Source organism: Pelodiscus sinensis, chromosome 12 (genome assembly GCF_049634645.1).
Source record: "Pelodiscus sinensis isolate JC-2024 chromosome 12, ASM4963464v1, whole genome shotgun sequence".
In the NCBI taxonomy this organism is placed as follows: Eukaryota; Metazoa; Chordata; order Testudines; family Trionychidae; genus Pelodiscus; species Pelodiscus sinensis.
The window spans coordinates 44,377,247-44,402,126 of record NC_134722.1 but is presented as its reverse complement, the minus strand read 5'-3'; the positions used below and the strand labels follow the sequence as shown (position 1 = coordinate 44,402,126).

General features: G+C 44.6%; 1 protein-coding gene across 2 annotated transcripts in view; it reads left to right on the top strand.

Annotated features, from left to right (window-relative positions):
• The window catches only part of GNAO1 (G protein subunit alpha o1), a 352,130-nt gene that overhangs the window by 157,719 nt on the left and 169,531 nt on the right, over window positions 1-24,880 (top strand). The window lies entirely within an intron of this gene.

Genomic DNA, 24,880 nt, shown 5'->3' with positions numbered 1-24,880 from the left:
GCACCTTAAAAGACTAACAAAACATGTAGATGGTGGTATGAGCTTTCATTGGTATAAATAAGGGAAGGCGGGGGGGTGGAAAGGAGGGGAAAAAGAGCAGGAGAAGAGATTAGATGTTCAAGTTGAAATTTTTTTCTCTTCCCCCCCCCCCCCCCACCTTCCCTTATTTATTCTTGGATCTGGGCTTTTAATAATCCAGTCATCTGAAGAAGTGGGTTGTACCCGTGAAAGCTCATGATACCATCATGACATACATGAATAACATGTTTTGTTATTCTTTAAGGCTAGACTATTCATTGTTTTTGAAGGTTTTTTTAGGTTACAGACTAACTCGGCTCCCCCTCTGAAATGTTGAGAGAGGCTGATACCAATGGATCTAAGTGCTTGCCTTTGAAACTCGTACCTACAAACAGTCTGTTTATCAGCCATTTGGTTGTTACAAGCTCTTGATAGCAAAGAGCTTAAAAGCTTTCACCCGATACACAATCCACCAGTCAGAAGCCATTAGGATAATTGTGTTCTACTTCCCCTCCCCTCCCCATCCCCAGATTGCAGTGTGCGCTGTCTCTTAGATTTATTTATTCTGTTACCCATTTGAATGAGGTTTCTTTCCGGAGCCCCAAGAAGGCAACAATGCAAACCCACTGACTTTGGGAAGAAAATATCCAAGGGAATTTCTTTCTCATCATTTATGAGAGTAAGCAGGGGGTTGGTTTGTAAATTCTCTGCCACACAGTGCACTGTATGCAACTCAAAAGCTCCTCCGCCCCAAGCCCCTGGTTACACTCAGGGCCACGTGAAAGCAGAGAGAAGTCTGATGGTCACGTGGAAAGATGGTGAGAGGGAACTGAGAATCAAATAGAGAGCAAGATGTACTGCTGGGAAATCATCAAGGAATGTGCTCTGCTAGAATGGCTTTACATGGTAACTTCTGATTCACTCGCACTAGCTCTGCTTTGTCTTCCTTTCCATCAAACCAGATATGGAAATCTACAATCATTAGCACTAACTCCCCATCCCCCACTCCCCAGTTGTTGAATCCATTTTTGGCCCTTCAGTCTGCTCCAGTCAGTTCAATAAATGGCCACAGCACAGAAAGGAGACTTAGAAATATTGTTGGGATTCAACAAAAGGGACCTATCGTATCAAAAGCCTTGGGCCTTTCCCCCAGCTCCAGTAAATGTCCATACTGGCCCTGTGCATTTCACACCACTGAGAAATGAAGCACACATCCTGCTTGAGTGAATCAGAAGTTACCATGTAAAATGGGGTTTTCAAAAGCACCTGTGTGATTGAGGAATGCAAGCTCCATTGAAAGGCAATGGGACTTGGGCTTGTAAGTCAGCCAGGCTCTTTGGAAAATCTGAATATAAATAATAACTACCGTTCTGCACATGAGAGCCAAAGACTCCTGTGAAGTAAATATTATTCCTAACCTAGTCACCCTTCAGAGCAAATTCCCCTAAGAGACCTCAATGTCTTCTTTTAGATAATTTTCAAGTACTCGCTGTCTCCTTCCAGAGGCATCTCATGCCTTTCATGGGTTTGTGCTCCTCTCTCTTCGTTCTTTGTTTGTAGCTTCCTGGGTAGCTCTCTTTTCTTTTAGGTTCTCCCTCTCCTCCTCCTTCAAGGACTCTTTCTTCATGCCTCCTTCAGTCCCCACAGTGACTCTGGACCCTAGCACCTTTCTTTCCACTGCCATGCAGATGTTTTATGTCCCAATGACACTCCACTTTCTTGCTTCCTTCTGGATACTTTCTTTGGTACACTTATTTCACACCGAGTGGGCATAATTTCATTCTCACTTAGCTGCTGGAAACAGGTGAGAGCTAATCTTGTGACCTGAAATCTGATAGACTGGTGATTTACGAGGAAGTGGGGTGTCATTCAAATTCCCAGCATCGATGACAGCATTAATAGGATAGTAATAGAAATGTAGCCATGTTAGTCTGGTCTAGCTGAAACAAAAGACAGGACTATACAGGGTCTGGCCCATGAAAGCTCATCACCTAATATACCATCTTGTTAGTCTTTAAAGTGCTGCATAGTCCTGTCTTTTGTTTCAGCAGGAGTTCACGTCTCAATAAACTCTATCAAGAAACAGGTCTTACTCAGTATGTGACTGGGTTCAGAATTCTCCAGCATAGATTTATCCTTTATGCTTGTTCTGAACATTTTGGGACTGCTCCATACACTCTGTGAGTCAATTCGTCCAATAGCTATTTCAGATCATTACAAACTGCTCTCTAATTTGTAAATACATATCTGTTATTAACTGAATTTATTTTCATCAGCATTTCCAAACATTTCCAAATATAGCTGACTCACTCTGTTTAGTCATTTTAAGAGTGACATTCATTTTTACATGCCCTAAATAACATGCATATTATTTTAATGTCTCCAGAAAATATTTAGTGAAGCAACCCTGGTCTTTACTAGTTCTCTCATGAATAACTTCCATAACAGCTTAAAATTTAGAGGTTTTATGGGGAGGGACCTCATTTAATATTATTTAACATTTATTTGGCACTTAGGCTACGTCTAGACTGGCCCCTTCTTCGGAAGAGGCATGCTAATTTCTAACTTTGGAATAGGGAAATCCGCAGGGGATTTAAATATCCCCCGCAGGATTTAAATAAACATGGCTGCCGCTTTTTTTCCGGCTTGGGGAAAAGCCGGAAAAGAGCGTCCAGACTGGCGCGATCCTCCGGAATAAAGCCCTTTTCCTGAGGATCTCTTATTCCTACTTGAAAGGATCCCCAGTCTGTAACAATTCCTACTTGAAAGGATCCCCAGCCTGTAACAATGCTTGGGATTCTTCTGTCCCAAGTGCAGGACTCTGCACTTGTCCTTGTTGAACCTCATCAGATTTCTTGTGGCCCAATCCTCCAATTTGTCTAAGTCACTCTGGATCTTATCTCTGCCCTCAAGCGTATCTACCTCACCCCCTAGCTTAGTGTCATCTGCAAACTTGTTGAGGGTGCAATCTATCCCCTCATCCAGGTCATTAATATTGCACAAAACTGGTCCTAGAACCGAACCTTGGGGCACTCCGCTAGAAACCGACCGCCATCCTGACACCGAGCCATTGATCACTACCTGCTGGGCCTGGCCTTTTAGCCAGCTTTCTATCCATCTTACCGTCCATTTATCCAATACACATTCCCTTAACTTGCTGGCAAGAATATTGTGAGAGACCGTATCAAAAACCTTGCTAAAGTCAAGGTATATCCCATCCAATGACTTCCCCATGTCCACAGAGCCAGTTACCCCATCATAGAAGCTAATCAGATTGATCAGGCATGACTTGCCCTTTGTGAATCAATGCTGACTATTCCTAATCACTTTCCTCTCGTCCAAGTGCCTCAAAATGGATTCCTTAAGGATCCCTTCCATGATTTTTCCAGGAACCGAGGTAAGACTCACCGGCCTATAGTTCCCTGGATCGTCCTTCTTCCCTTTTTTGAAGATGGGCACTACATTTGCCCTTTTCCAGTCATCCGGGATCTCTCCCGATCTCCATGACTTCTCAAAGATAATGGCCAAAGGCTCCTCAATGACATTTGCCAACTCCCTCAGTACCCTCGGGTGCATTAAGTCCGGACCCATGGATTTGTGTACGTTTAGCTTTTCTAAATAGTTCCTAACCTGTTCTTTACCCACCAAGGGCTGTCCATCTTCATCTCATCTTGCGTCACTTAGTGCATTAGTCCGGGAGCTGACCTTGTCCGTGAAGACAGAGGCAAAGAAAGCATTGAGTACTTCAGCTTTCCCACATCATCTGTCTCTAGGTTACCTCCTTCGTCCAGTAGGGGCTGCACGCCCTCTCTGATCACCTTCTTCTTGTTAACATGCCAGTAGAAACCTTTCTTGTTATCCTTCACATCCTTTGCCAGTCGCAATTCCATTTGCGCTTTCACCATCCTGATACCCCCCCTTCCCAATTTTCGAGCTATACATTAATACCCCTCCCTGGTCATTTGTCCAAGTTTTCACTTTTTGTAAGCTTCCTTTTTGTACCTAAGTTCACCAAGGATTTCCCCTGAAAGCCAATCCAGTCTCCTACCATGTTTGCCTCTATTGCTACGCATCGGGATGGTTTCTTTCTGTGCCTTTAATAAGGCTTCTTTAAAATACTGCCAGCTGTCCTGGACTCCTTTCCTCTTCATGTTAGCATCCCAGAGGATTCTGCCTATCAGGTCTCTGAAGGAGTCAAAATCTGCTTTTCTAAAGTCCAAGGTGTGTATTTTACTACTCTCTTTTCTTCCTTTGGTCAGGATCCTGAAATCTACCATCTCATGATCACTGCTTCCCAGGTTGTCACCCACCTCCACTTCCCCTATTAGTTCCTCCCTGTTTGTGAGCAGCAGGTCAAGTTGCACACGAAGCCTGGTCGGACCCTTCAGCACTTGTACCAAGAACTTATCCCCAACATTCTCCAAAAACTTTCTGGATTGCCTGTGTACTGCCGTATTGGTCTCCCAACAGATGTCAGGGTGATTAAAGTGCCCCACGAGAACCAGGACCTGCAATCTGGAAGCTTCTCTCAATTGTCCGAAGAAAGCCTCATCTACCTCATCCATCTGATTTGGTGGCCTGTAGTAGACACCAACCACAACATCACTGCTATTGTTTGTACCTCTAAACTTAACCCATAGACTCTCAACAGGTCTTTCTCGCTCTATATACTGGAGTTCTGAGCAATCATAGTGCTCTCTTAGGGTACATCTAAACTACCTGGCTCCGTCGACGGAGCCATGTAGATTTGTTGTTTTGGCAAAGTCAAATGAAGCCGCGATTTAAATGATTAAATTTACATGGCTGCCGCGCTGAGCCGACAAACAGCTGCCCAGCAGAGATTCCGGTACCACCCATAGCTGCTCACATTGGACAGCATGGCTGCATCTAGACTGGCAAGTTTTTCTGCAAAAGCAGCTGCTTTTGCGGAAAAACTTGCCAGCTGTCTACACTGGCTGCTTGAATTTCTGCAAGAACACTGACTTCCTACTGTCTGAAATACTGTGCTACTCCCATTCGGGCAAAAGTCCTTTTGCGCAAAGCGCAAGTGTAGACAGCTCAGATTTGTTTTAGGCAAAAAAGCCCCGATCGCGAAAATGGCGATCGGGGCTTTTTTGCGGAAAAGCGCGTCTAGATTGGCACGGATGCGTCCGTGCCAATCTAGACGCTCTTTTCTGTTAAAAGCATTTGCGGAAAATCATGCCAGTCTAGATGTAGCCCATGTGTTTCTATTGATGGTGCACATCTGCACATTCCTCAGTGCACATAACAAAATGTATTCCATCCAAGGATGGCAAAACTTAGAGGGAACCGTGGGGTACGTCTAAACCTAAAGCTGAATTAATTTCAACTCCAGCTATGCGATTGACACAGCTCAAGTTGCATAGCTCATTTCAGCTTTCGCCCTGCTGAGCAGTTGTGCTCTCAGTGGGCTGCAAGACTGTCCTAACCAAGACGGTCTCCTAGGATAGGGTAGTTTTGCTGTGTGTGCATACTTAGCATTTGTGGGCCAATTGAACGGTAGCCCCACTTTGAATGACTGCAAAGGGAGCACATGGCTCTCGCAGTTAATGTTGTGTGCCCTTGCTCTAGGTGTGTGTCACTTTAGTAATGCTGGTAGGAAAAAAACTACACAGATGGAAATCAGCAGAATCTGGCAACGCTGCTTGTGCGCAACAGTGAACAAAATGTGTTATAGGCCACATATAGAACCCCGAGCCATGCAACCCATGGGCTGCAGAGTGCCCACCACTGCCTTATGTTATTTTTATCCCCCATAAACCTGTTCTTACCCCATTTTTATTATTTGATATAGAAAATACTAGATCACCAAACTAAAGATACCGGGTAATGATACTGATGTGAACTGTTTTCAGGCTGTACTACCTCTCCCCTTCCTAAGTTCATACATACTCAGCAGCCTTCCTTAAACCCTGTCTGGAAAATGCCAGCCCTGTCCAAGTTATGGTAATGAATGCCATGCTGCATTTCAAGCATCTTTGGTCATGTACTACATCCCTGCTCGAGTCACCCAGCGCCAGGCTCTTTCACCACAGCAGGGTCAGAGCAATTCCTGACTCGGTGAGATTAGATTAATTAATTGGTGTGCTTGCTGCCTGCTTACTCCACTTGGTGTATGGAGTCCCCTGTTGGGCCTTGCCTGGAAATCTGAATGTTGGCTGGTTCCACCATAAGTTTGAGATGAGCCCAGACAGGGTAAAGAGGCTGAAATGAAAATGTTCTTTTGTGGCCTGTGGACAAGAAGACTCAGCCTTCCATAGATGAGATTCTGCAGAGTTGATGAACCAGGAGACAGCAAAAATGGGCTTGTATTTCGGGCCAATATCTGTCCTTCAGCATTCAGAAATCATGCCACTGCACACACTAGAGCCAAACACCATTCTGCCCTGCTGCTCTGTCAGAGAAATAGCAGCTGCTCGCTACATGCTCCCTCCATCCAGCTAAGAGCTTTCACACCTTTAGAGCGCAAATCCCTGACCCACAGTGCAGACTTTTTGCACCCTGTTAAGGAATGTGCTCTCTTGCTTGCATGACCAGAGGTCCTGATTTTATATGGGCAGTCCCAATACTGGGAGCTTGTACAGGTGTCTGTTAGCCCCCACCCCATCATGCTTTTCCTCACTAGCTATCAAGCCACCCTCTCAGTGGAAAGGAGATGCAGAATGACTCAGGTTGTATCTATATGTATTGGACACCTCGGGGAATACATAACATAAGGCACCATTCAGTAATACAGGTCAGTAAGATACCACAGAGGTAAACCTCCTCTGCTGCCCAGTTTGTCCCAAAGCATGCGGCTTTCTAGCCCTTGTAATAATGCTATTCTTATTCAGATATGTCTGATCAGGTTTTAAACACATCACGCTAATTGTGCCTCTTTCAGATCTTGTGGCAATGAGTTTCCAGCCTTGAAGATACTGTACATTTTCAGGAAGTCAGTGATGGTCAAACATTTGGAAAGAAAAAAGAACCAACAGCAACTCTTTTTAAAATTATTTATTTAGGATCTTTTAGAGAAGATGACCTCAAGGTGTCCTGGCACATGAAGCTGGTTAAGTCAAACTCAAGGCATCTGTCGTGGGGTGACATTGCCTACCCTCTCCAGAGGATGGGGGTAGGACCCCGTGTCTCTATGTATAGTCACGGGTTGGCCCTTTAACCTAGGGCCCACTGACCCAAGTCACTAAACACAGCTGGCACTGTTCCTTTAACACAGGCCCCACTGGCCCGAACCTCTATAGTCACTGGTCAGCCCTTTAGGGCAGGGCCCGCTGGCCCAAGTCTCTACACAAAGCTGGTGTTTTTTCCTTTAACGCAGGGCTCAACCAGCTTGAGACACTGGTTGGCCCAGACACTGGCTGGGCTGATGGGCCTGTGATGGCAAGTCGCTGGAGGGGCGGCACCTCTGGTAGGGGGACCCGGGCCCACCCTACTCCGCCGCATCCTGGCTCAGAGCCCTGTGAGTGGCAGGACGGCCCACCACTCCCTCGGCGGAGAACCCGTTTGAAACACACCAAGGTTCCCGGGGCAGGAGAGGCTGCTCCTGCACCCTCCCTGGGCCACTTCCTACCTGGTCCGATGGGGTATCTTCTAATTTCCTGGGGGCTGTTCCTCTCATGTAGGCAGCAGTGGAGACGTCCCAACTCACACGAGCAGCTCTGCTTTCTCCCCTCCGGGCTGCTGGCTGGTGCTGGGCAGGAGCTCCCCTCTGAGGTCCTTCTCCTCCAGCAGTCAGCCGAGATTGAGCTTCTCCACAGGCTTTTATAGCTGGGTTACAAACTGAGCATGCCCAGCAGAGTCGTGAGGGCAGGGCTCCTTTAGACAGGGTAACCTGGCTAAACCCTGTGAGTTCAGTGCAGGGTCCCTCGCCCCGTCACAGCACCTAATACAAAAAAGATAAATATTTATTATTCTGACTCATGAATTGAAGAAACGATGCCTTGCGCTTACATAGCGCGTTCAGCAGAGGCTGCTGAATTGCTTTTGATTCAGTGAATTAAACCTGTCAGGATTACAAAATTGTCTTCTTTCTGGTCTCTGAGGTCTCTGCTCTTTATGCCTTGGGTGTTTTCAGTTTTCCTGGTGGGATGTCTCATTCCTTCCATTGGGACCTGCATTTACTACTGCCCGTATATCAACTGTGTCTTACTGAACAGATCCATCTTCTTTTTGGCACCTACTTGATACTCCCTTTGGCAATCTGCAACTCATGATGTTGGTTACCAGACTTCTTAAAACTAAGTATTGTTATTCAGTCTTGGGAACAAAGCAGCAGATGAAAACCTACACATACATTTAGTCTCATCTGATCATATGCTTCAGCACAAGCTTCAAGTTCAGTTACAGGAACAGACTACAGGCAGTTCCCGGATTACATGGATCCGACTTACATTGGATCCCTACTTACAAATGGGGTGAGGCAACCCCGCACTAGCTGCTTCCCCCCAGCAGACCAGGGAGACGCGAAGCTAGCACCCCTCCCCTCCCCAGCAGACCAGGGAGACGCGGAGGTGCTTTTCTCAGCAGACACTTCAGCTTGAGAATAAAGGACTGAGGGAAGTGAGGTGTGGGAGAATAAAACTGAGCTCTGGAGAAATGTTTGGCTAGAGTTTCCCCTACAATATGTACCAGTTCCGACTTACATACAAATTCAACTTAAGAACAAACCTACCGTCCCTATCTTGTACGTAACCCGGGGACTGCCTGTATAACCAACTTACTGTACTTTCCTTAGCAAACCCAACTCCTCCTATGGGACCCTCAGTCTGGCTGACCAACTCTTAGGAAAGTGCTGCTCTTTCTTGCCCTCTTCTCGGCTAGCCAGGGGAAATATCTCTTAGAGCATAAGAATGGCCATACTGCCGACAGTGGCCAATGCCAGGTGTCCCAGAGGGAGTGAACTGAACAGGTACTGGATCTCTCTTCTGCCGTCCATCTCCACCCTCTGACAAATAGAAGCTAGGGACACCATTCCTTACCCATACTGGCTAATAGCCATTAATGGACTTAACCTCCATGAATGTATCTAGTTCTCTTTTAAATCCTGTTATAGTCCTAGCCTTCACAGCCTCCTCAGGCAAGGAGTTCCACAGATTGACTATGCGCTGTGTGAAGAACTTTCTTTTATTTGTTTTGAACCTGCTGCCCATTAGTTTCATTTGGTGGCCCCTAGTTCTTATATTATGGGATCAAGTAAATAACTTCTTAGCTGTAGTATAACTACACCTTGCTAGTGACAGATCCAGACAGTATCAAAGCACATCCCCACACCTGTAGGAGCCTCTCAACACTCCCGATGGGAAAGGGACGTGCTTAGAAATTATTGCGGCACGGAGACACTGAATTACCTGTGCCCATAATTGCCAAGCAGTGTAGAAACCCAAATAAAAAACTGTGATCATGTGCTTAAGTGGAGATATTTTTGCTTTGAGGGAGGTGATGGAGGAATTCAGATAGAGAGACATACCTACTTAGTGCTAAGGGCTTGGTTACTGACAGGAGATTGTGTGTGAAATTCTGGCCTTATGAAGGTTACTCTAAGTTTTGCTGTTGACTTCAGTGGACTCCTAGAGATGGGAGAGGTGGAAGGCAATCAGTTTCCAGAGTGAAATTCCAAATGTCATTGGCTATTTTCCCAAGGAATGAATAATGACACAGATTCTTCAGTCATGCATACAAACCCCAAAGATCTACCGGGAAATGGTATCATTTTGCAGGATGGTGATATTTAACCTTGTGGTTAGGATAGATACAGGAATAGCAGAAAAATAGGAGATACAATCTGTCTGTGTGTCTGGTTTAGTTTCATTAATAGACAGTCTCCCCAGGCTCCGAGGAGCCTCATTCTTTCATACTGGAGATCTGCAACTTCAGCTCTTCTCTCTAGAATCACTCTAGGCCATGTAGCACATACTCGGTAGCTGACACTGAGAGCTTGTTACAGGCAGAGTGAATCTCATCCACAGGGGCTAAATACTGTGTTCCAGACGAGCACAAATTCCTCCTTTTTGCTGTGATCTTTATGTTTCAGGTCAGCAAGAGTCTTTGGCTTGCAGGCATTTTTTATTTGGTGACATGAATGCTGTTGGAGGGTGCTATTCCTTAAAAAGCAGCAGTCAGCCATTTATAAGTAATAGCACATTCTTCAATGGAAGGAGTACAAAGTCTCATCCCATTCACGTTGGTCTTACACCAGTCTGACTCTGCATTAACTCAGTGGAATTATTCCCATGCTGGTGAGAGGAGAATCAGGCCATGTGCATATGTCAGATCAGAGAGGAAAAATCTTGTTTTAAAGAATGCGTGTTCCATCCTGCGAGAACCACCCCGCCAATTGTGGCTGGTCGCTATCACAGGGCAGTACATATAAGTTCATGGAGGTTTTAAAATTTTTACATGTCGGGGTTTTTTTTAATACATATATAGTATTATAGTTCAATGTATCCAATGCAATGTATTGAACTGAATGTGTTCTACAAACATACGCACAAGACAAGATGTTTAGTGTGGGCACAGCAAAACAGAATGAGGGAATGCTCTCATGGGGTATGTCTACACTAGCCCCATAGTTTGAACTAGGGAGGCTAATGTAGGCATTTGAAGTTGCAAATCAAGCCCGGGATTTAAATATCCCATGCTTGATTTGCATCTTCCTGGCCGGTCGCCATTTTTTGAAATGTACAAGTCCAGACTGACTGCCCATGTCTACATGCGGCAGGGACCCGGTAGTTCGAATAAAAACCCCTAGTTCGAACTACCTGTTAAACCTCCTTGCAGGAGGAATAACAGGTAGTTTGAACTAGGGCTTTAATTCGAATTACTGGGTCCCTGCTGCATGTAGATGCGTGCAGTTGTTCGGACTTGTAAATTTCAAAAATGGCGACCGGCCGAGAAGATGCAAATCAAGCATGGGATATTTAAATCCCGGGCTTGATTTGCAACTTCAAATGCCTACATTAGCCTCCCTAGTTCAAACTATGGGGCTAGTGTAGACATACCCATGGGGAATAAAAAAGGAATTTACAAATTTCAGGAACAAATGAATAGGAGAGAGAAAATAAGCCCATTAATAAATAAGATGAGGGCTGGAAACAAAGCTGATTCTAACGTAGCTGGGCACTGGGGAAATGAAAGAGATTTGGACAATTTAGGCCATATTCTTTTTTGTGCTTATACTGGTGGACAATTGGGGATACTTGCTCTTCCCTTTACAGTGTTCTAGTTCTGGGGTAGAAAATTACAGCTCCCCAGAATGAAGCATGGCTGTTACAGAGGCTGTGAACCCCGAAGGCATGCTACATCCCAGTGCCCCCCCTGGGAGTGAGCATCCTCTGCTGGGTGGTGCCTAATGGTACTATCACATCCTTGTGAAAAGAGATAGAGATGTAGCCATGTTAGTTTGGTCTTGTTGAAACAAAATACAGGACTATGTAGCACTTTAATGACTAACAGGATGGGTTATTAGGAGATGAGCTTTTGTGGGCCAGACCCACTTCCTCAGATCAAATGGGTCTAGCCCACGAAAGCTCATCACCTAATAAACCATCCTGTTAGTCTTTAAAGTGCTGCATAGTCCTGTCTTTTGTGAAAAGAGAGATTGAGAGAAAGCAAGGAAGGAAATAGTTGGAAATAGTCTTCTACAAATCAGGCAGCCCCACTGATAAAGCACCCAAAGGGCATTCACTTGTGAAACTAGTTTATTTAATTTTGAAAATTCATGGGGAGTTACAGAAGCAGCAGAAGTTTAGGTCACACAAATGCAGTACCCAATCTTCAAAAAAGACACTGGTTCTTGGAGCCACTGTCTGGTAAGGCTGATCTCACTCTACCAGAACTGGTCTTAGGGGTGAGTGAGCTGGGTGGTCGCCCAGGGCTGCCATTTTTAAGGGGCTGCTGATAGAGCCGGTCTTAGGGATGGGCCGTGACCACATTTTGGCCCGATCTCCCGAATACTCCCCCCAGGTTTCCCTGGTTACTCCCTGACCCTTTTGACAAATTTTCCGCAGCATTTTATTTTTGTCCGGTATTTTTTTTAACCATCTGGCAACCCTACAGGCGAGCCGGGTGGTCACCTAGGGCCACCAGTTGGTTAGGACTGGCCCTGCACTCCACACATTCAAGTAGCAAAGTAGAGAAAATATCAAACCTTACTCTAGCAGGGTAAATGTGAATCCGACCTTCTCTCTTTTCCTCTGTTTGGTATCTTCCCTGTATGTACATAAGAATGTCCACAATGGGTGAGGCTAATGATCTGTCTAGCCCAGTTTCCTGTGTGCTGACAATGGTCAGTGCAAGATACCTCTGAGGGATTGAATAGAACAGCGCAATTATCAAATTCTGCTATCCAGTTCCAAATTCTGACAGTGACTTAGGGACATCTAGAGCATGGGGTTGCATCCCTGAAAACCTTGACTAATGTCCATTCGTGGCTCTGTCTTTTATAAACTTAGCTAATTTGGTTGGAACCTTGTCAAAAGCTTTCTGAAAGTCTAAGTACACTATATCGACAGGGTCACTGTTGTCCCATGCTTGTCGATACCACTTTATTAGAATTAGTTGAGGGTGCAGCTCATCCGAAGTCAAGTTCATCTGAAAGGATGGGGTTTTGTTAGTCTATAAGGTGCCACAGGACTGCACGTTGATTAAGTTTCAGACTAACACGGCTCTCTCGCCAGACTTTTAAAGTGTTAAGTTAGCCTTAGCAGTTAAAAGGCCAGTCTTATCAACTTCAGTTACTATAACATCTGACATGCAGTGTTTGTTATTGGAGGATGGTGCTATTCAAAGGTTTTTCATTTTATTACAACGCATGATTACTGGAAAGATTGTTTTAAGAATTACAATGAATTAAACACCAACTGCAAGCTGGAGTTGTCTATGGACTGAAAAGGCAAAAATAAGTTTCCAGAAAACAAATTAAAGAAACAAAATCTTGGGAAACAGATATGTTGAGCAATTAGTAATGGGTTACAAAGCCTCTTACTTCTAAGGTCTGTAGCTTAAATGTATCCCAGCAACTGTAAGTCATTATCATCTGTTGACCCAAGCAAAGTGAGGTCATTTTCTAGTGGGAAGGTATGTACATCACAAATGTAGTCTTCATTGGCAATTCCAGCAGAAGTACCAACGACTTAGGGAACCTCTAGGACCATGGGCACCAACCCGTCGATTGCGATCAGCTGGTCGATCATGAGGCCCGACCAGTTGATCATGAGGCATTTGGGGCCTCCCCATTTCCCCTTACCCCCAAGAAGCCCCACTGCCTACCTCCAGCAACAGTGAAGGTAGCACCGGCTTCCCGCGGGGTGGACGGAAGTCCCACAGTTGCGTGCCACTTCCGGGGTTTCAGGACGTGCTCCGGCTGCTCCCCCTCCCCCGAACAGCCAGTGCTGTACCTGTGGCATGCCGGAGACGTCCTTCCCCTGTGGAAGAGGAGGAACGTGCCGGGGACTCAGTGTTCCCTGCCCCACCAACACCCTGTTCCCTACCCCAGCACCAACTAGCACCCTGTACCTGCTCCAGCATCCTGTCACCCGCCCCAGCACCCACTGGCACCCTGTCCCTGCCCCAGCACCCACTAGCACCCTTCCCCAGTACCATGTCCCCTGCTTCCACCAGCACAGTTGGGGCCACATTAGGGAGGTTTGGGGGGTTTTGGAGGAGGGGTTTTTTTTTTGCACCTCACTTGTGTGGCCCCAACTGACTTTTCTGTGGGTCAGTGACCCCTAACTCAAAACAGGTTCCCTGCCCTTCTCATAAATAAAGACAATGCTGAAACTTTTTGTGTTTGACATAATATTTTATTTAAAAATGAAACCTGGCCAACAAACTCCCAATTGGGGTCAGGCCCCATTCTGGCTGCAGCATCATAACACTCCTGTACAGCACCTGACCCCAAATCTGAGCCTATTATACACTGGAACCCCCTGTCCTGAGCCTCTCACATCCCCAAACTCCCACACCCCCACATTCTCAATCTTCTGCCACAACACTCCTGCATCATCCACACACTGCAAATCTGTGTTCTGAGCCCGTCATACTCCCAACCTCCATGCCCTGAGCCCCTCACACACCCAAACCAAACTCCTGCATCCTCACATCCACAAGCCTGTGGCTTGCTCAACACCCCAACCCTCCACCTGACCCCAACACTGTCCAGCCTGGAGCCCCCTCTCCGAGCCGGCATCCCCTTCTCCACCTCCTCCTGCATCCATATTCCCTCCAAGAGCTTGCACCTCTCACCCTTTCCCACACCCAAATCCTTCATTCCCACCCCAGAGCCCACACCTCCTGTCTCAACCCAGTGAGGGTACGTCTAGACTGCAGGGCTGTGTCTAGACTGGCAAGTTTTTCCGGAAAATCAGCAGCTTTTCCAGAAAAACTTGCCAGCTGTCTACACTGGCCACTTGAATTTCTGGAAAAGCACTGACGAGCTCATGTGAAATCATCAGTGCTTTTCCGGAAAAACTATTCTGCTCCCGTTCGGGCAAAAGTCTTTTTCCAAAAGACTTTTGCCCAAAAGGGCCAGTGTAGACAGCATAGTACTGTTTTCCGCAAAAAAGCCCCGATCACGAAAATGGCGATCGGGGCTTTTTTGTGGAAAACTGCGTCTAGATTGGCCACGGACGCTTTTCCACAAAAAGTGCTTTTGCAGAAAAGCATCCTGGCAATCTAGACGCGCTTTTCCGAAAATGCTTTTAATGGAAAACTTTTCCGTTAAAAGCATTTTCGGAAATTCATTCCAGTGTAGACGTAGCCTAGGAGTTTTGCCCGGAAAAACTCTTCCACGTCCAGGGATGCGTTTGTTCTTCCACTTTTTTTAGCGGAAGAGCAAACATGCTCTTTTGGCAATCCCGTATTCCTCATTCCATGAGGAATAAGGGGGCTGCCGAAACAAGGGTTTTTCTGACATTTGGTCCAGTCTAGACAGGCCAAATGTTGGAAAAACCTCTTCCTACAGAAGAATTGATAAAAAAGCGGCAGTGTAGCCATACTCTGAGAGTGTAGAAGGGTTGGGGATAGCAAGTGATGGAGAGGAGGAGAACAGAGAGAGCAGGACTTCAATGAAGCGGGGGGTTTGGGGGAAGGGATGGGGTAGATCTTGGCTTGTCCTGACATTTAAAAAGTAATCTTGGGTGTAAAAAGGTTGGAGACCACTGGTCTAGGAATCCAGTTGAGGCATGTTGGTGGGACATTTCTGCCCAATGCTTTACCTGATGGCTTCAAACTTGTGTTAACAAGCCACTTTTTACCATAATTAAATTCATTCCACATGCCGTCTTTCTTTTTCCATGCCAGACACTCTTTTCCTTGTTCTTCTCTTGCCACTAAGGGCAATAGATTGATCTAAGCTGGGTTGAGTCATCTCCATTTGCACCCCAAAAGTATTCATGATGGCAGCTGCAACATAAGACAACATTCTCACCTCACTGAGAATAGGTGGTACTAACACCATCATTTCTGCTGCACATGGAGAGGGGCAGGAATTGCAGGATGCCAAGGATATATGTTGATTCAGTGCATTTACCAAGGCATTTCCACTGGCAAAGCTGCTATAAGACTTAGCCACAAGATTCAAATTCATTTTGTCCGCCATTCCAGCCTACAATAGACCTCTGTTGTATCAATATCTAACTCTTTCCAGCAGAGCAGTGATTTCAAGCTATTTGTGCTGCTACACATTCCTCAGGGGACTATGTAGCCTGAACTTCAACCTGATCCCATCAACAGAACCCAAGAGGTGAACTGTGCATTCATGTGTTCAAAATGAATGGGATCAACCCAAAACATACATGAGAGGAGGGCTAGTAGGGCACATCTGCTCATAAAAATAATTCATGTAGTCCAAAAGTCTCCACCACTAGCCTCATTTTCATCCTTGATCGTCAGGGCCACTTCGCAGGGGCAGGAAATGTTCTGCTTTGCTGTTTTATGAAGTTTAAGCTGCTTGTCAGTGCTCAGCTCCAGCCCCCAAATATATTTGTCTAAACCCATCTGAGGATCCTGAGGATTAAGGAAATGGACAAGCCCCTCCTGCCATATCCCCTTTATTGTCCTTCCCTCTCCTTTCCCTTCACCCAGAATATAGACTCATAGACTCATAGGCTGTGTCTACACTGGCATGAATTTCCGGAAATGCTTAAAACGGAATACTATTCCATTTTCAGTTTTTCCGGAAAAGGAGCGTCTACATTGGCAGGCTGCTTTTCTGGAAAAGCCCTTTTTCCGGAAAAGCGTCTGTGGCCAATGTAGACGCGCTTTTCCAGAAAAGAGCCTCGATCGCCATTTTCGCGATCGGGGCTTTTTTGCGGAAAACAGTACTATGCTGTCTACACTGGCCCTTTTCCGGAACAGTGTTCCAGAATAAGGACATATGCCCGAGCGGGAGCAGAATAGTTTTTCCGGAATAGCGGCTGATTTTGTACAGTAAAGCGTCATTGCCTTTCCGTAAATTCAAGGGCCAGTGTAGACAGCTCGCAGCTTATTCCGGAAAAGCGGCTGATTTTCCGGAATAAGTGGCCCAGTGTAGACTCAGCCATAGACTTTAAGGTCAGAAGGGACCATTATGATCATCTAGTCCGACCCCCTGCACAGTGCAGGCCACAGAATCTCACCCACCCCTCCCAGAATAATCCTCTCATGTATATCTCAGATATTGAAGTCTTCAAATACTTTGAAGACCCCAAGATGCAGAGAATCCTCTAGCTGTAATCTGTACCCCATGCTACAGAGGAAGGCGAAAAACCTCCAGGGCCTCTGCCAATGTACCCTGGAGGAAAATTCCTTCCCGACCCCAAATATGGCGATCAGCTAAACCCTGAGCATGTGGGCAAGACTCATCAGCCAGACACCCAGAAATATAAGGAGGAGGTCTAATGGGGCAGAATGGGGGGACAGCTTCTTCACCTTGCTCGTTTGACTTTTCTTGAAACTCCACCACCTCCCTTGGCAATTTATTCCAATATTTGACCACCCTGACAGTTAGGAATTTTTTCCTAATGTCCAATCTAAACCTCCCCTGCTGCACTTTAAGCCCATTACTCCTTGTCCTGTCCTCAGTAACAAAGAGGAACAAATTTTCTCCTTCCTCCTTATGACATCCTTTTAGTTATTTGAAAACCGCTATCATGTCCCCCCTTAATCTTCTTTTTTCCAAACTAAACAAGCCCAGTTCATGAAGCCTGGCTTCATAGGTCATGTTCTCTAAACCTTTAATCATTCTTGTCGCTCTTCTCTGTACCCTTTCCAATTTCTCCACATCTTTCTTGAAATGTGGCGCCCAGAACTGGACACAGTACTCCAGCTGAGGCCTAACTAGTGCAGAGTAGAGCGGCAGAGTGCAGAGTAGAGTAGTAGCCCTATCTAAGTTGTATTTGCCTAGTTTATTGATAAGAAGATCATGCGAGACCATATCAAATGCCTTACTAAAGTCTAGGTATACCACATGCACTGCTTCTCCCTTATCCACAAGACTTGTTATCTATCAAAGAAAGCTATCAGATTGGTTTGACGTGAGTTGTTGTTTACAAATCCATGATGGCTGTTACCTATCACCTTATTATCTTTCAGGTGTTTGCAGATGAGTTCCTTAGTTACTTGCTCCATTATCTTTCCTGGAACAGAAGTTAAATTGACTTCCTAGGTTAAATAGTTTCCTGGGTTGTTCTTATTTCCCTTTTTATAGATGAGCATTATATTTGCCCTTTTCCAGTCTTCTGGAATCTCTCCTGTCTTCCATGATTTTTCAAAGATGATAGCTGAAGGCTCAAATACCTCCTCTATCGGTTCCTTGAGTATTCTAGGATGCATTTCATCAGGCCTTGGTGACTTAGACTCATAGACTTTAAGGTCAGAAGGGACCATTATGATCATCTAGTCTGACCCCCTGCACAGTGCAGGCCACAGAATCTCACCCACCCTCTCCTACAATAATTCTCTCACCTATATCTCAGATATTGAAGTCCTCAAATGGCTTAAGGACCCCAAGATGCAGAGAATCCTCCAGCAAGTGATCCATGCCCCATGCTACAGAGAAAGGCGAAAAACCTCCAGGGCCTCAGCCAATCTACCCTGGAGGGAAATTCCTTCCTGACCCCAAATATGGTGATCAGCTGAAGCCTGAGCATGTGGGCAAGACTCACCAGCTAAACACCCAGGAAAAAGTTCTCTATAGTAACTCGTATCATTCCAACATTGGCCTATTTACCACTGATAGTGAAAGGTCAATTAGTTGCCAAGATTATGTTATCCCATCAAACCATCCCCTTCATAAACCCATCCAGCTTAATCTTGAAGCTAGATAGGTCTTTTGCCCCCACTACTTCCCTTGGAAGGCCATTCCAGAACCTCACCCTCGGTTAGAAACCTTCGTCTAATCTCAAGTCTAAACTTCCTACTAGCCATCTTATATCCATTTGTTCTTGTGTCCACATTGATATTAATCTTAAATAATTCCTCTCCCTCCCTGGTATTTATCCCTCTGATATATTTAAAGAGTGCAATCACGTCTCTATTCAGCCTTCTTTTGGTTAATGTAAACAAGCCAAGCTCCTTGAGTCTTCTTTCATAACACAGGGTTTCCATTCCTCGGATCATCCTAGTGGCCCTTCTTTGTACCTGTTCCAATTTGAATTCATCCTTTTTAAACATGGGAAACCAGAACTGCACACAGTATTCCAAATGGGGTCTCACCAATGCTTTGTATAATGGCACTAACACCTCCTTATCTCTACTGAAAATACCTTGCCTAATGCATCCCAAGACCGTATTAGCCTTTTTCATGGCCATGTCACATGTAGCTCATAGTCATCCAGTGATCAACAAAGACTCTGAGGTCCTTCTCTTCTTCCGTTACTTCCAACTGATGTGTCCCCAGCTTATAACTAAAATTCCTGTTGTTAATCCCTAAATGCATAACCTTACACTTCTCACTATTAAATTTCATCCTATTGCTATCACTCCAATTTACAAGATCATCCAGATCTTCCTGTATGATATCCCGATCCTTTTCTGAATTGGCAATAGCTCCCAACTTTGTGTCATCCGCAAACTTTATTAGCACACTCCCACTTTTGGTGCCGAGGTCAGTAATAAAAAGATTAAATAAGATTGGTCCCAAAACTGATCCCTGAGGAACTCCGCTAGTAACCTTCCTCCAACCTGACAGTTCACCCGCTGTATGATGCTCTGCAGTCTCCCCTTTAACCAGTTGCTTATCCACCTCTCAATTTTCATATTGATCTCCATCTTTTCCAATTTAACCAATAATTCCCCATGTGGTACTGTATCAAATGTCTTACTGAAATCAAAGTAGATTAGATCCATGCATTTCCTTTATCTAACAAATCTGTTACTTTCTCAAAGAAGATCAGGTTGGTTTGGCACGATCTACCTTTTGTAAAACCATGTTGTAATTTGTCCCAGTTGCCATTAACCTCAATGTCTCTAACTACTTTCTCCTTCAAAAATTTTTCCAAGACCTTACATACTACAGATGTTAAACTAACAGGCCTGTAGTTACCCAGATCACTTTTTTTCCCTTTCTTAAAAATAGGAACTATATTAGCAATTCTCCAGTCAAATGGTACAACCCCTGAATTTAGAGATGTATTAAAAAATTTTGCTAATGGACTTGCAATTTCATAAGAACATAAGAACATAAGAACGGCCATACTGGGTCCGACCAAAGGTCCATCTAGCCCAGTATCCTGTCTGCCAACAGTGGCCAGCACCAGGTGCCCCAGAGAGGGTGGACCGAAGACAATAATCAAGCGATTTGTCTCCTGCCATCCCTCTCCAGCATCTGACAAACAGAGGCCAAGGACACCATTTTATCCCCTGGCTAATAGCCTTTTATGGACCTAACCTCCATGAAATTATCTAGCTTCTTTTTAAACTCTGTTATAGTCCTAGCCTTCACTGCCTCCTCTGGCAAGGAGTTCCACAGGTTGACTACATGCTGGGTGAAGAAGAACTTTTTTTTATTAGTTTTAAACCTGCTCCCCATTAATTTCATTTGGTGTCCTCTAGTTCTTCTATTTAGGGAACAAATAAATAACTTTTCTTTATCGGCCCTCTCCACACCACTCATGATTTTATAGACCTCTATCATATCCCCCCTCAGTCTCCTCTTCTCTAAACTGAAAAGTCCCAGTCGCTTTAACCTCTCCTCATATGGGACCCATTCTAAACCCCTAATCATTTTAGTTGCCCTTTTCTGAACCCTTTCCAAGGCCAAAATATCTTTTTTCAGGTGAGGAGACCACACCTGTACACAGTATTCCAGATGTGGGCATACCATAGTTTTATACAGGGGCAGTAAGATATTCTAGGTCTTATTTTCTATCCCTTTCCTAATAATTCCTAGCATCCTATTTGCCTTTTTGACCACCACTGCACACTGCGTGGAAGTTCTCAGAGAACTGTCCACGATAACTCCAAGATCTCTTTCCTGATTTGTCGTAGCCAAATTAACCCCATCATACTGTACGTATAGTTGGGGTTATTTTTCCCAATGTGCATTACTTTACACTTATCCACATTAAATTTCATTTGCCATTTTGTTGCCCAATCACTCAGTTTGGTGAGATCTTCTTGGAGTCCCTCACAGTCTGCTTCTGTCTTGACTATCCTAAAGAGTTTTGTATCATCTGCAAACTTTACTTCCTCACTGCTTACCCCTTTCTCCAGATCATTTATGAATAAGTTGAAAAGGACTGGTCCCAGGACTGACCTTTGGGGGACACCACTAGTTACCCCTCTCCAATCTGAAAATTTACCATTTATTCCTACCCTTTGTTTCTTGTCTTTTAACCAGTTCTCAATCCAAGAAAGGACCTTCCCTCTTATCCCATGGCCATGTAATTTACACAAGAGCCTTTGGTGAGGGACCTTGTCAAAGGCTTTTTGAATATCCAAGTATACTATATCTACTGGATCCCCCTTGTCCACATGTTTGTTAACCCCTTCAAAGAACTCTAACAGATTAGTAAGACAGGATTTCCCTTTACAGAAACCATGTTGACTTTTGTCCAACAAATTATGTTCTTCTACATGCTTCACAATTTTATTCTTTACTATGGTTTCAACTAATTTGCCCGGTACTGAAGTTAGACTTACCGGTCTGTAATTGCCAGGATCATCTCTAGAGCCCTTTTTAAATATTGGTGTCACGTTGGCTACCTTCCAGTCATTAGGTACGGAAGCCAATTTAAGGAACAGGTTACAAACCACAGATAATAGCTCAGCAATTTCCTATTTGAGTTCTTTTAGAACCCTTGGATGAATGCCATCCGGTCCCGGAGATTTGTTAACATTAAGTTTTTCTATTTGTTCCAAAACCTCCTCTAATGACACTTCAATCCGGGACAGTTCCTCGGATTCATAACCCACAAAGGACGGTGCAGATTCAGGAATCTCCCCAACGTCCTCAGCCGTGAAGACTGAAGCAAAGAAATCATTTAGTTTCTCCGCAATGGCTTTATCGTCCTTGATTGCTCCTTTTATAGCTCGATCATCTAGAGGACCCACAGGTTTTTTAGCAGGCTTCCCGCTTCTAAAGTACTTAAAAACATTTTGTTATTTCTTTGAGTTTTTGGCTAGCTGTTCCTCAAAATCTTTTTTTGCTTTTCTTATTACATTTTTACACTTGATATGATAGTGTTTATGTTCTTTTCTATTTATCTCACTAGGATTGGACTTCCACTTCTTAAAATATACCTTTTTGTCCCTCACTGCTTCTTTTACATGGTGGTTAAGCCACGGTGACTCTTTTTTAGGTCTCTTGCTATGTTTTTTTAATTTGGGGTATACATTTAAGTTGGGCCTCTATTATGGTGTCTTTAAAAAGTTTCTATGCAGCTTTCAGGGATTTGGCTCCGGTCACTGTGCCTTTTAATTTCTGTTTAACTAACCTCCTCATTTTTGTGTAATTCCCCTTTTTGAAATTAAATGCCAGGGTGCTGGACTGCTGAGGTGTTCTTCCCACCACAGCAATGTTGAATGTTATTATATTATGGTCACTATTCCCAAGCGGTCCTGTAACAGTTATATCCTGGACCTGATCCTGCGCTCCACTCAGGACTAAATCGAGAATTGCCTCTCCCCTTGTGGGTTCCTATACCAGGTGCTCCAAGAAGCAGTCATTTAAGCCATTGAGAAATTTGATCTCTGCTTCTCTTCCTGAGGTGACATGTATCCAGTCAATATGGGGGTAATTAAAATCCACCATTATTATAGAGTTCTTTATTTTGGTAGTCTCTCTAATCTCCCTTAGCATTTCAATGTCAGTATCGCTGTCCTGGTCAGGCGGTTGGTAATATATCCCTACTGCTAATTTCTTATTATTGGAGCATGGAATTACTATCCATAGCGATTCTATTCAACATGTTGATTCACTTAATATTTTTATTTCGTTTGATTCTACATTATCTTTCACATACAGTGCCACTCCACCACCCACCCAGCCTGCTCTATCCTTTCTATATATTTTATATCCCGGTATGATTGTGTCCCACAGATTTTCCTCATTCCACCAGGTTTCAGTGATGCCTATTATGTCAATCTCCTCATTTAATACGAGGTACTCCAGTTCACCCATCTTATTAGTCAGACTCCTAGCATTTGTGTACAAGCACTTTAAAAATTTGCTGCTGCTTATTTGTCTGCCCTTCTCTGATGCATTGGATTCCTTTGTTTGCGGTTGTTTGTCTGCTCTGGCCCATGGTTTGCCCTCTTCCCTCCTCTCTTTCTGACCACAGCTTAGAGAATCTCTATCAATGGATTCTCCTCTAAGAGAAGTCTCCCTCCAATTTACTTGCATCTCCGTACCAATCGGCTTTCCCCCATCTCTTAGTTTAAAAATTGCTCTACAGCCTTTTTAATGTTTAGTGCCAGCAGTCTGGTTCCACCGTGGTTTAGGTGGAGCCCATCCTTCCTGTATAGGCTCCCCCTCTCCCAAAAGTGTCCCCAATTCCTAATAAATCTAAACCCCTCTTCCCTACACCATCGTCTCATCCACGCATTGAGACTCTGAAGCTCTGCCTGCCTATCTGGCCCTGCGCATGGAACTAGAAGTATTTCCGAGAACGCCACCATAGAGGTCCTGGATTTCAGTCTCTTTCCTAGCAGCCTAAATTTGGCCTCCAGGACATCTCTCCTACCCTTCCCTATGTCATTGGTACCCACATGTACCACGACCACCCGCTCCTCCCCAGCACTACAAATAAGTCTATCTAGATGCCTCAAGAGATCCGCAACCTTCGCACCAGGCAGGCAAGTGAACATACGGTTCTCCCGGTCATCACAAACCCAACTATCTGTGTTTCTAATGATCGAATCACCCACTACTAACACCTGCCTCTTCCTAATAACTGGCATTCCCTCCCCCTCAGAGGTATCCTCAGTGCGAGAGGATACTGCAACATCCTCTGGGAGGAGGGTCCCAACTACGGGATGGTTTCCCTCTGCTCCCATTGAATGCTCTGTTCCCTTGAGACTTTCATCCTCCTTAAGAGCACTGGGGCTCTCAGACTGGAGGTGGGACAGTACTACTGTGTCCCGGAAAGTCTCATCAACATAGCTCTCTGCCTCCCTTAGCTCCTCCAGTTCAGCCACTCTGGCCTCCAAAGCCCGAACTCGGTCTCTGAGGGTCAGGAGCTCCTTGCAATGGGTGCACACATACGTCACCCACCCACAGGGCAGGTAATCATACATGTTACACTCGACGCAATAAACAGGATAGCCCCAACTCTGCTGCTTGGCTTCTGTCTCCATTTTTCTAATGAATAAGTTTAAGTATAAACTGGGATTCTTTTTAAACCTCTGGAATATAGATTATTCTAAGAGTTATGTTTTAAAGAAGGTCAGAAGTCATTAGTGCCCTCTAGCCTCCCAATCTAAACTCCCTCTCCAAACTCTCCTGTTAGCTGTTCCTGTTCGCAAATTTCATGTGCCAGTTCCTTTAATATTCTTGGATGAAGATTATCTGGGCCCCCCCATTTACTCCCATTAAGCTGTTCGAATTTGGCTTTTACCTCAGATATGGTAATATCTACCTCCATATCCTTATTCACATTTGTTATGTTGCCATTATCCCTAAGCTCTTCATTAGCCTTATTAAAGATTGAAGACATCTAGCTTTCAAAGTGATTTTTAACGTGTTCTTTTTTAATTTTATCTTCTAAACCTACCCCATTTCCGCTAGCAATCACTATGTGATTCCTTTAAGCATCAGACTTCCTGGTGAAGACCGAAACAAATAAGTTGTTAAGCACTTCTGACATTTCCAAGTTTCCTGTTACTATTTCTCCCTCCTCACTGAGCAGCCTACCCTGTCCTTGGTCTTCCTCTTGCTTCTAATATATTCATAGAAAGTCTTCTTGTTTCCCCTTATGTTTGTAGCTTGTTTGAGCTTGTTTTGTGCCTTTTCCTTTCTAATCTTCCCCCTGCATACCTGTATTGTTTGCTTATATTCATCCTTTGTAATTTGTCCTAGTTTCCACTTTTTATATGACTCCTTTTTGATTTTTAGATCATGCAAGATCTCCTGGTTAAGCCTTTTGCCTTACTTTCTATCTTTCCTATGCAGCAGAATAGCTTGCTTTTGGGCCCTTAATAATGTCCCTTTGAAAAACTGCCAACTCTCTTCAGTTGTTTTTCCTCTTAGGCTATGTCTACACTGCAGTTTTTATGGAAAAACTACACTTACATCCACACTACTATTGTATTCTTTTGACAGAAAGTCAAAGGAATGGAGGGGTTTTCTGACAGCGGAAAACTTCTGTCTATGAGGAAGAAGCCTTTTTCTGAAAAAGTTGTTTCAAAAAAAGGTGTGTGTGGACAT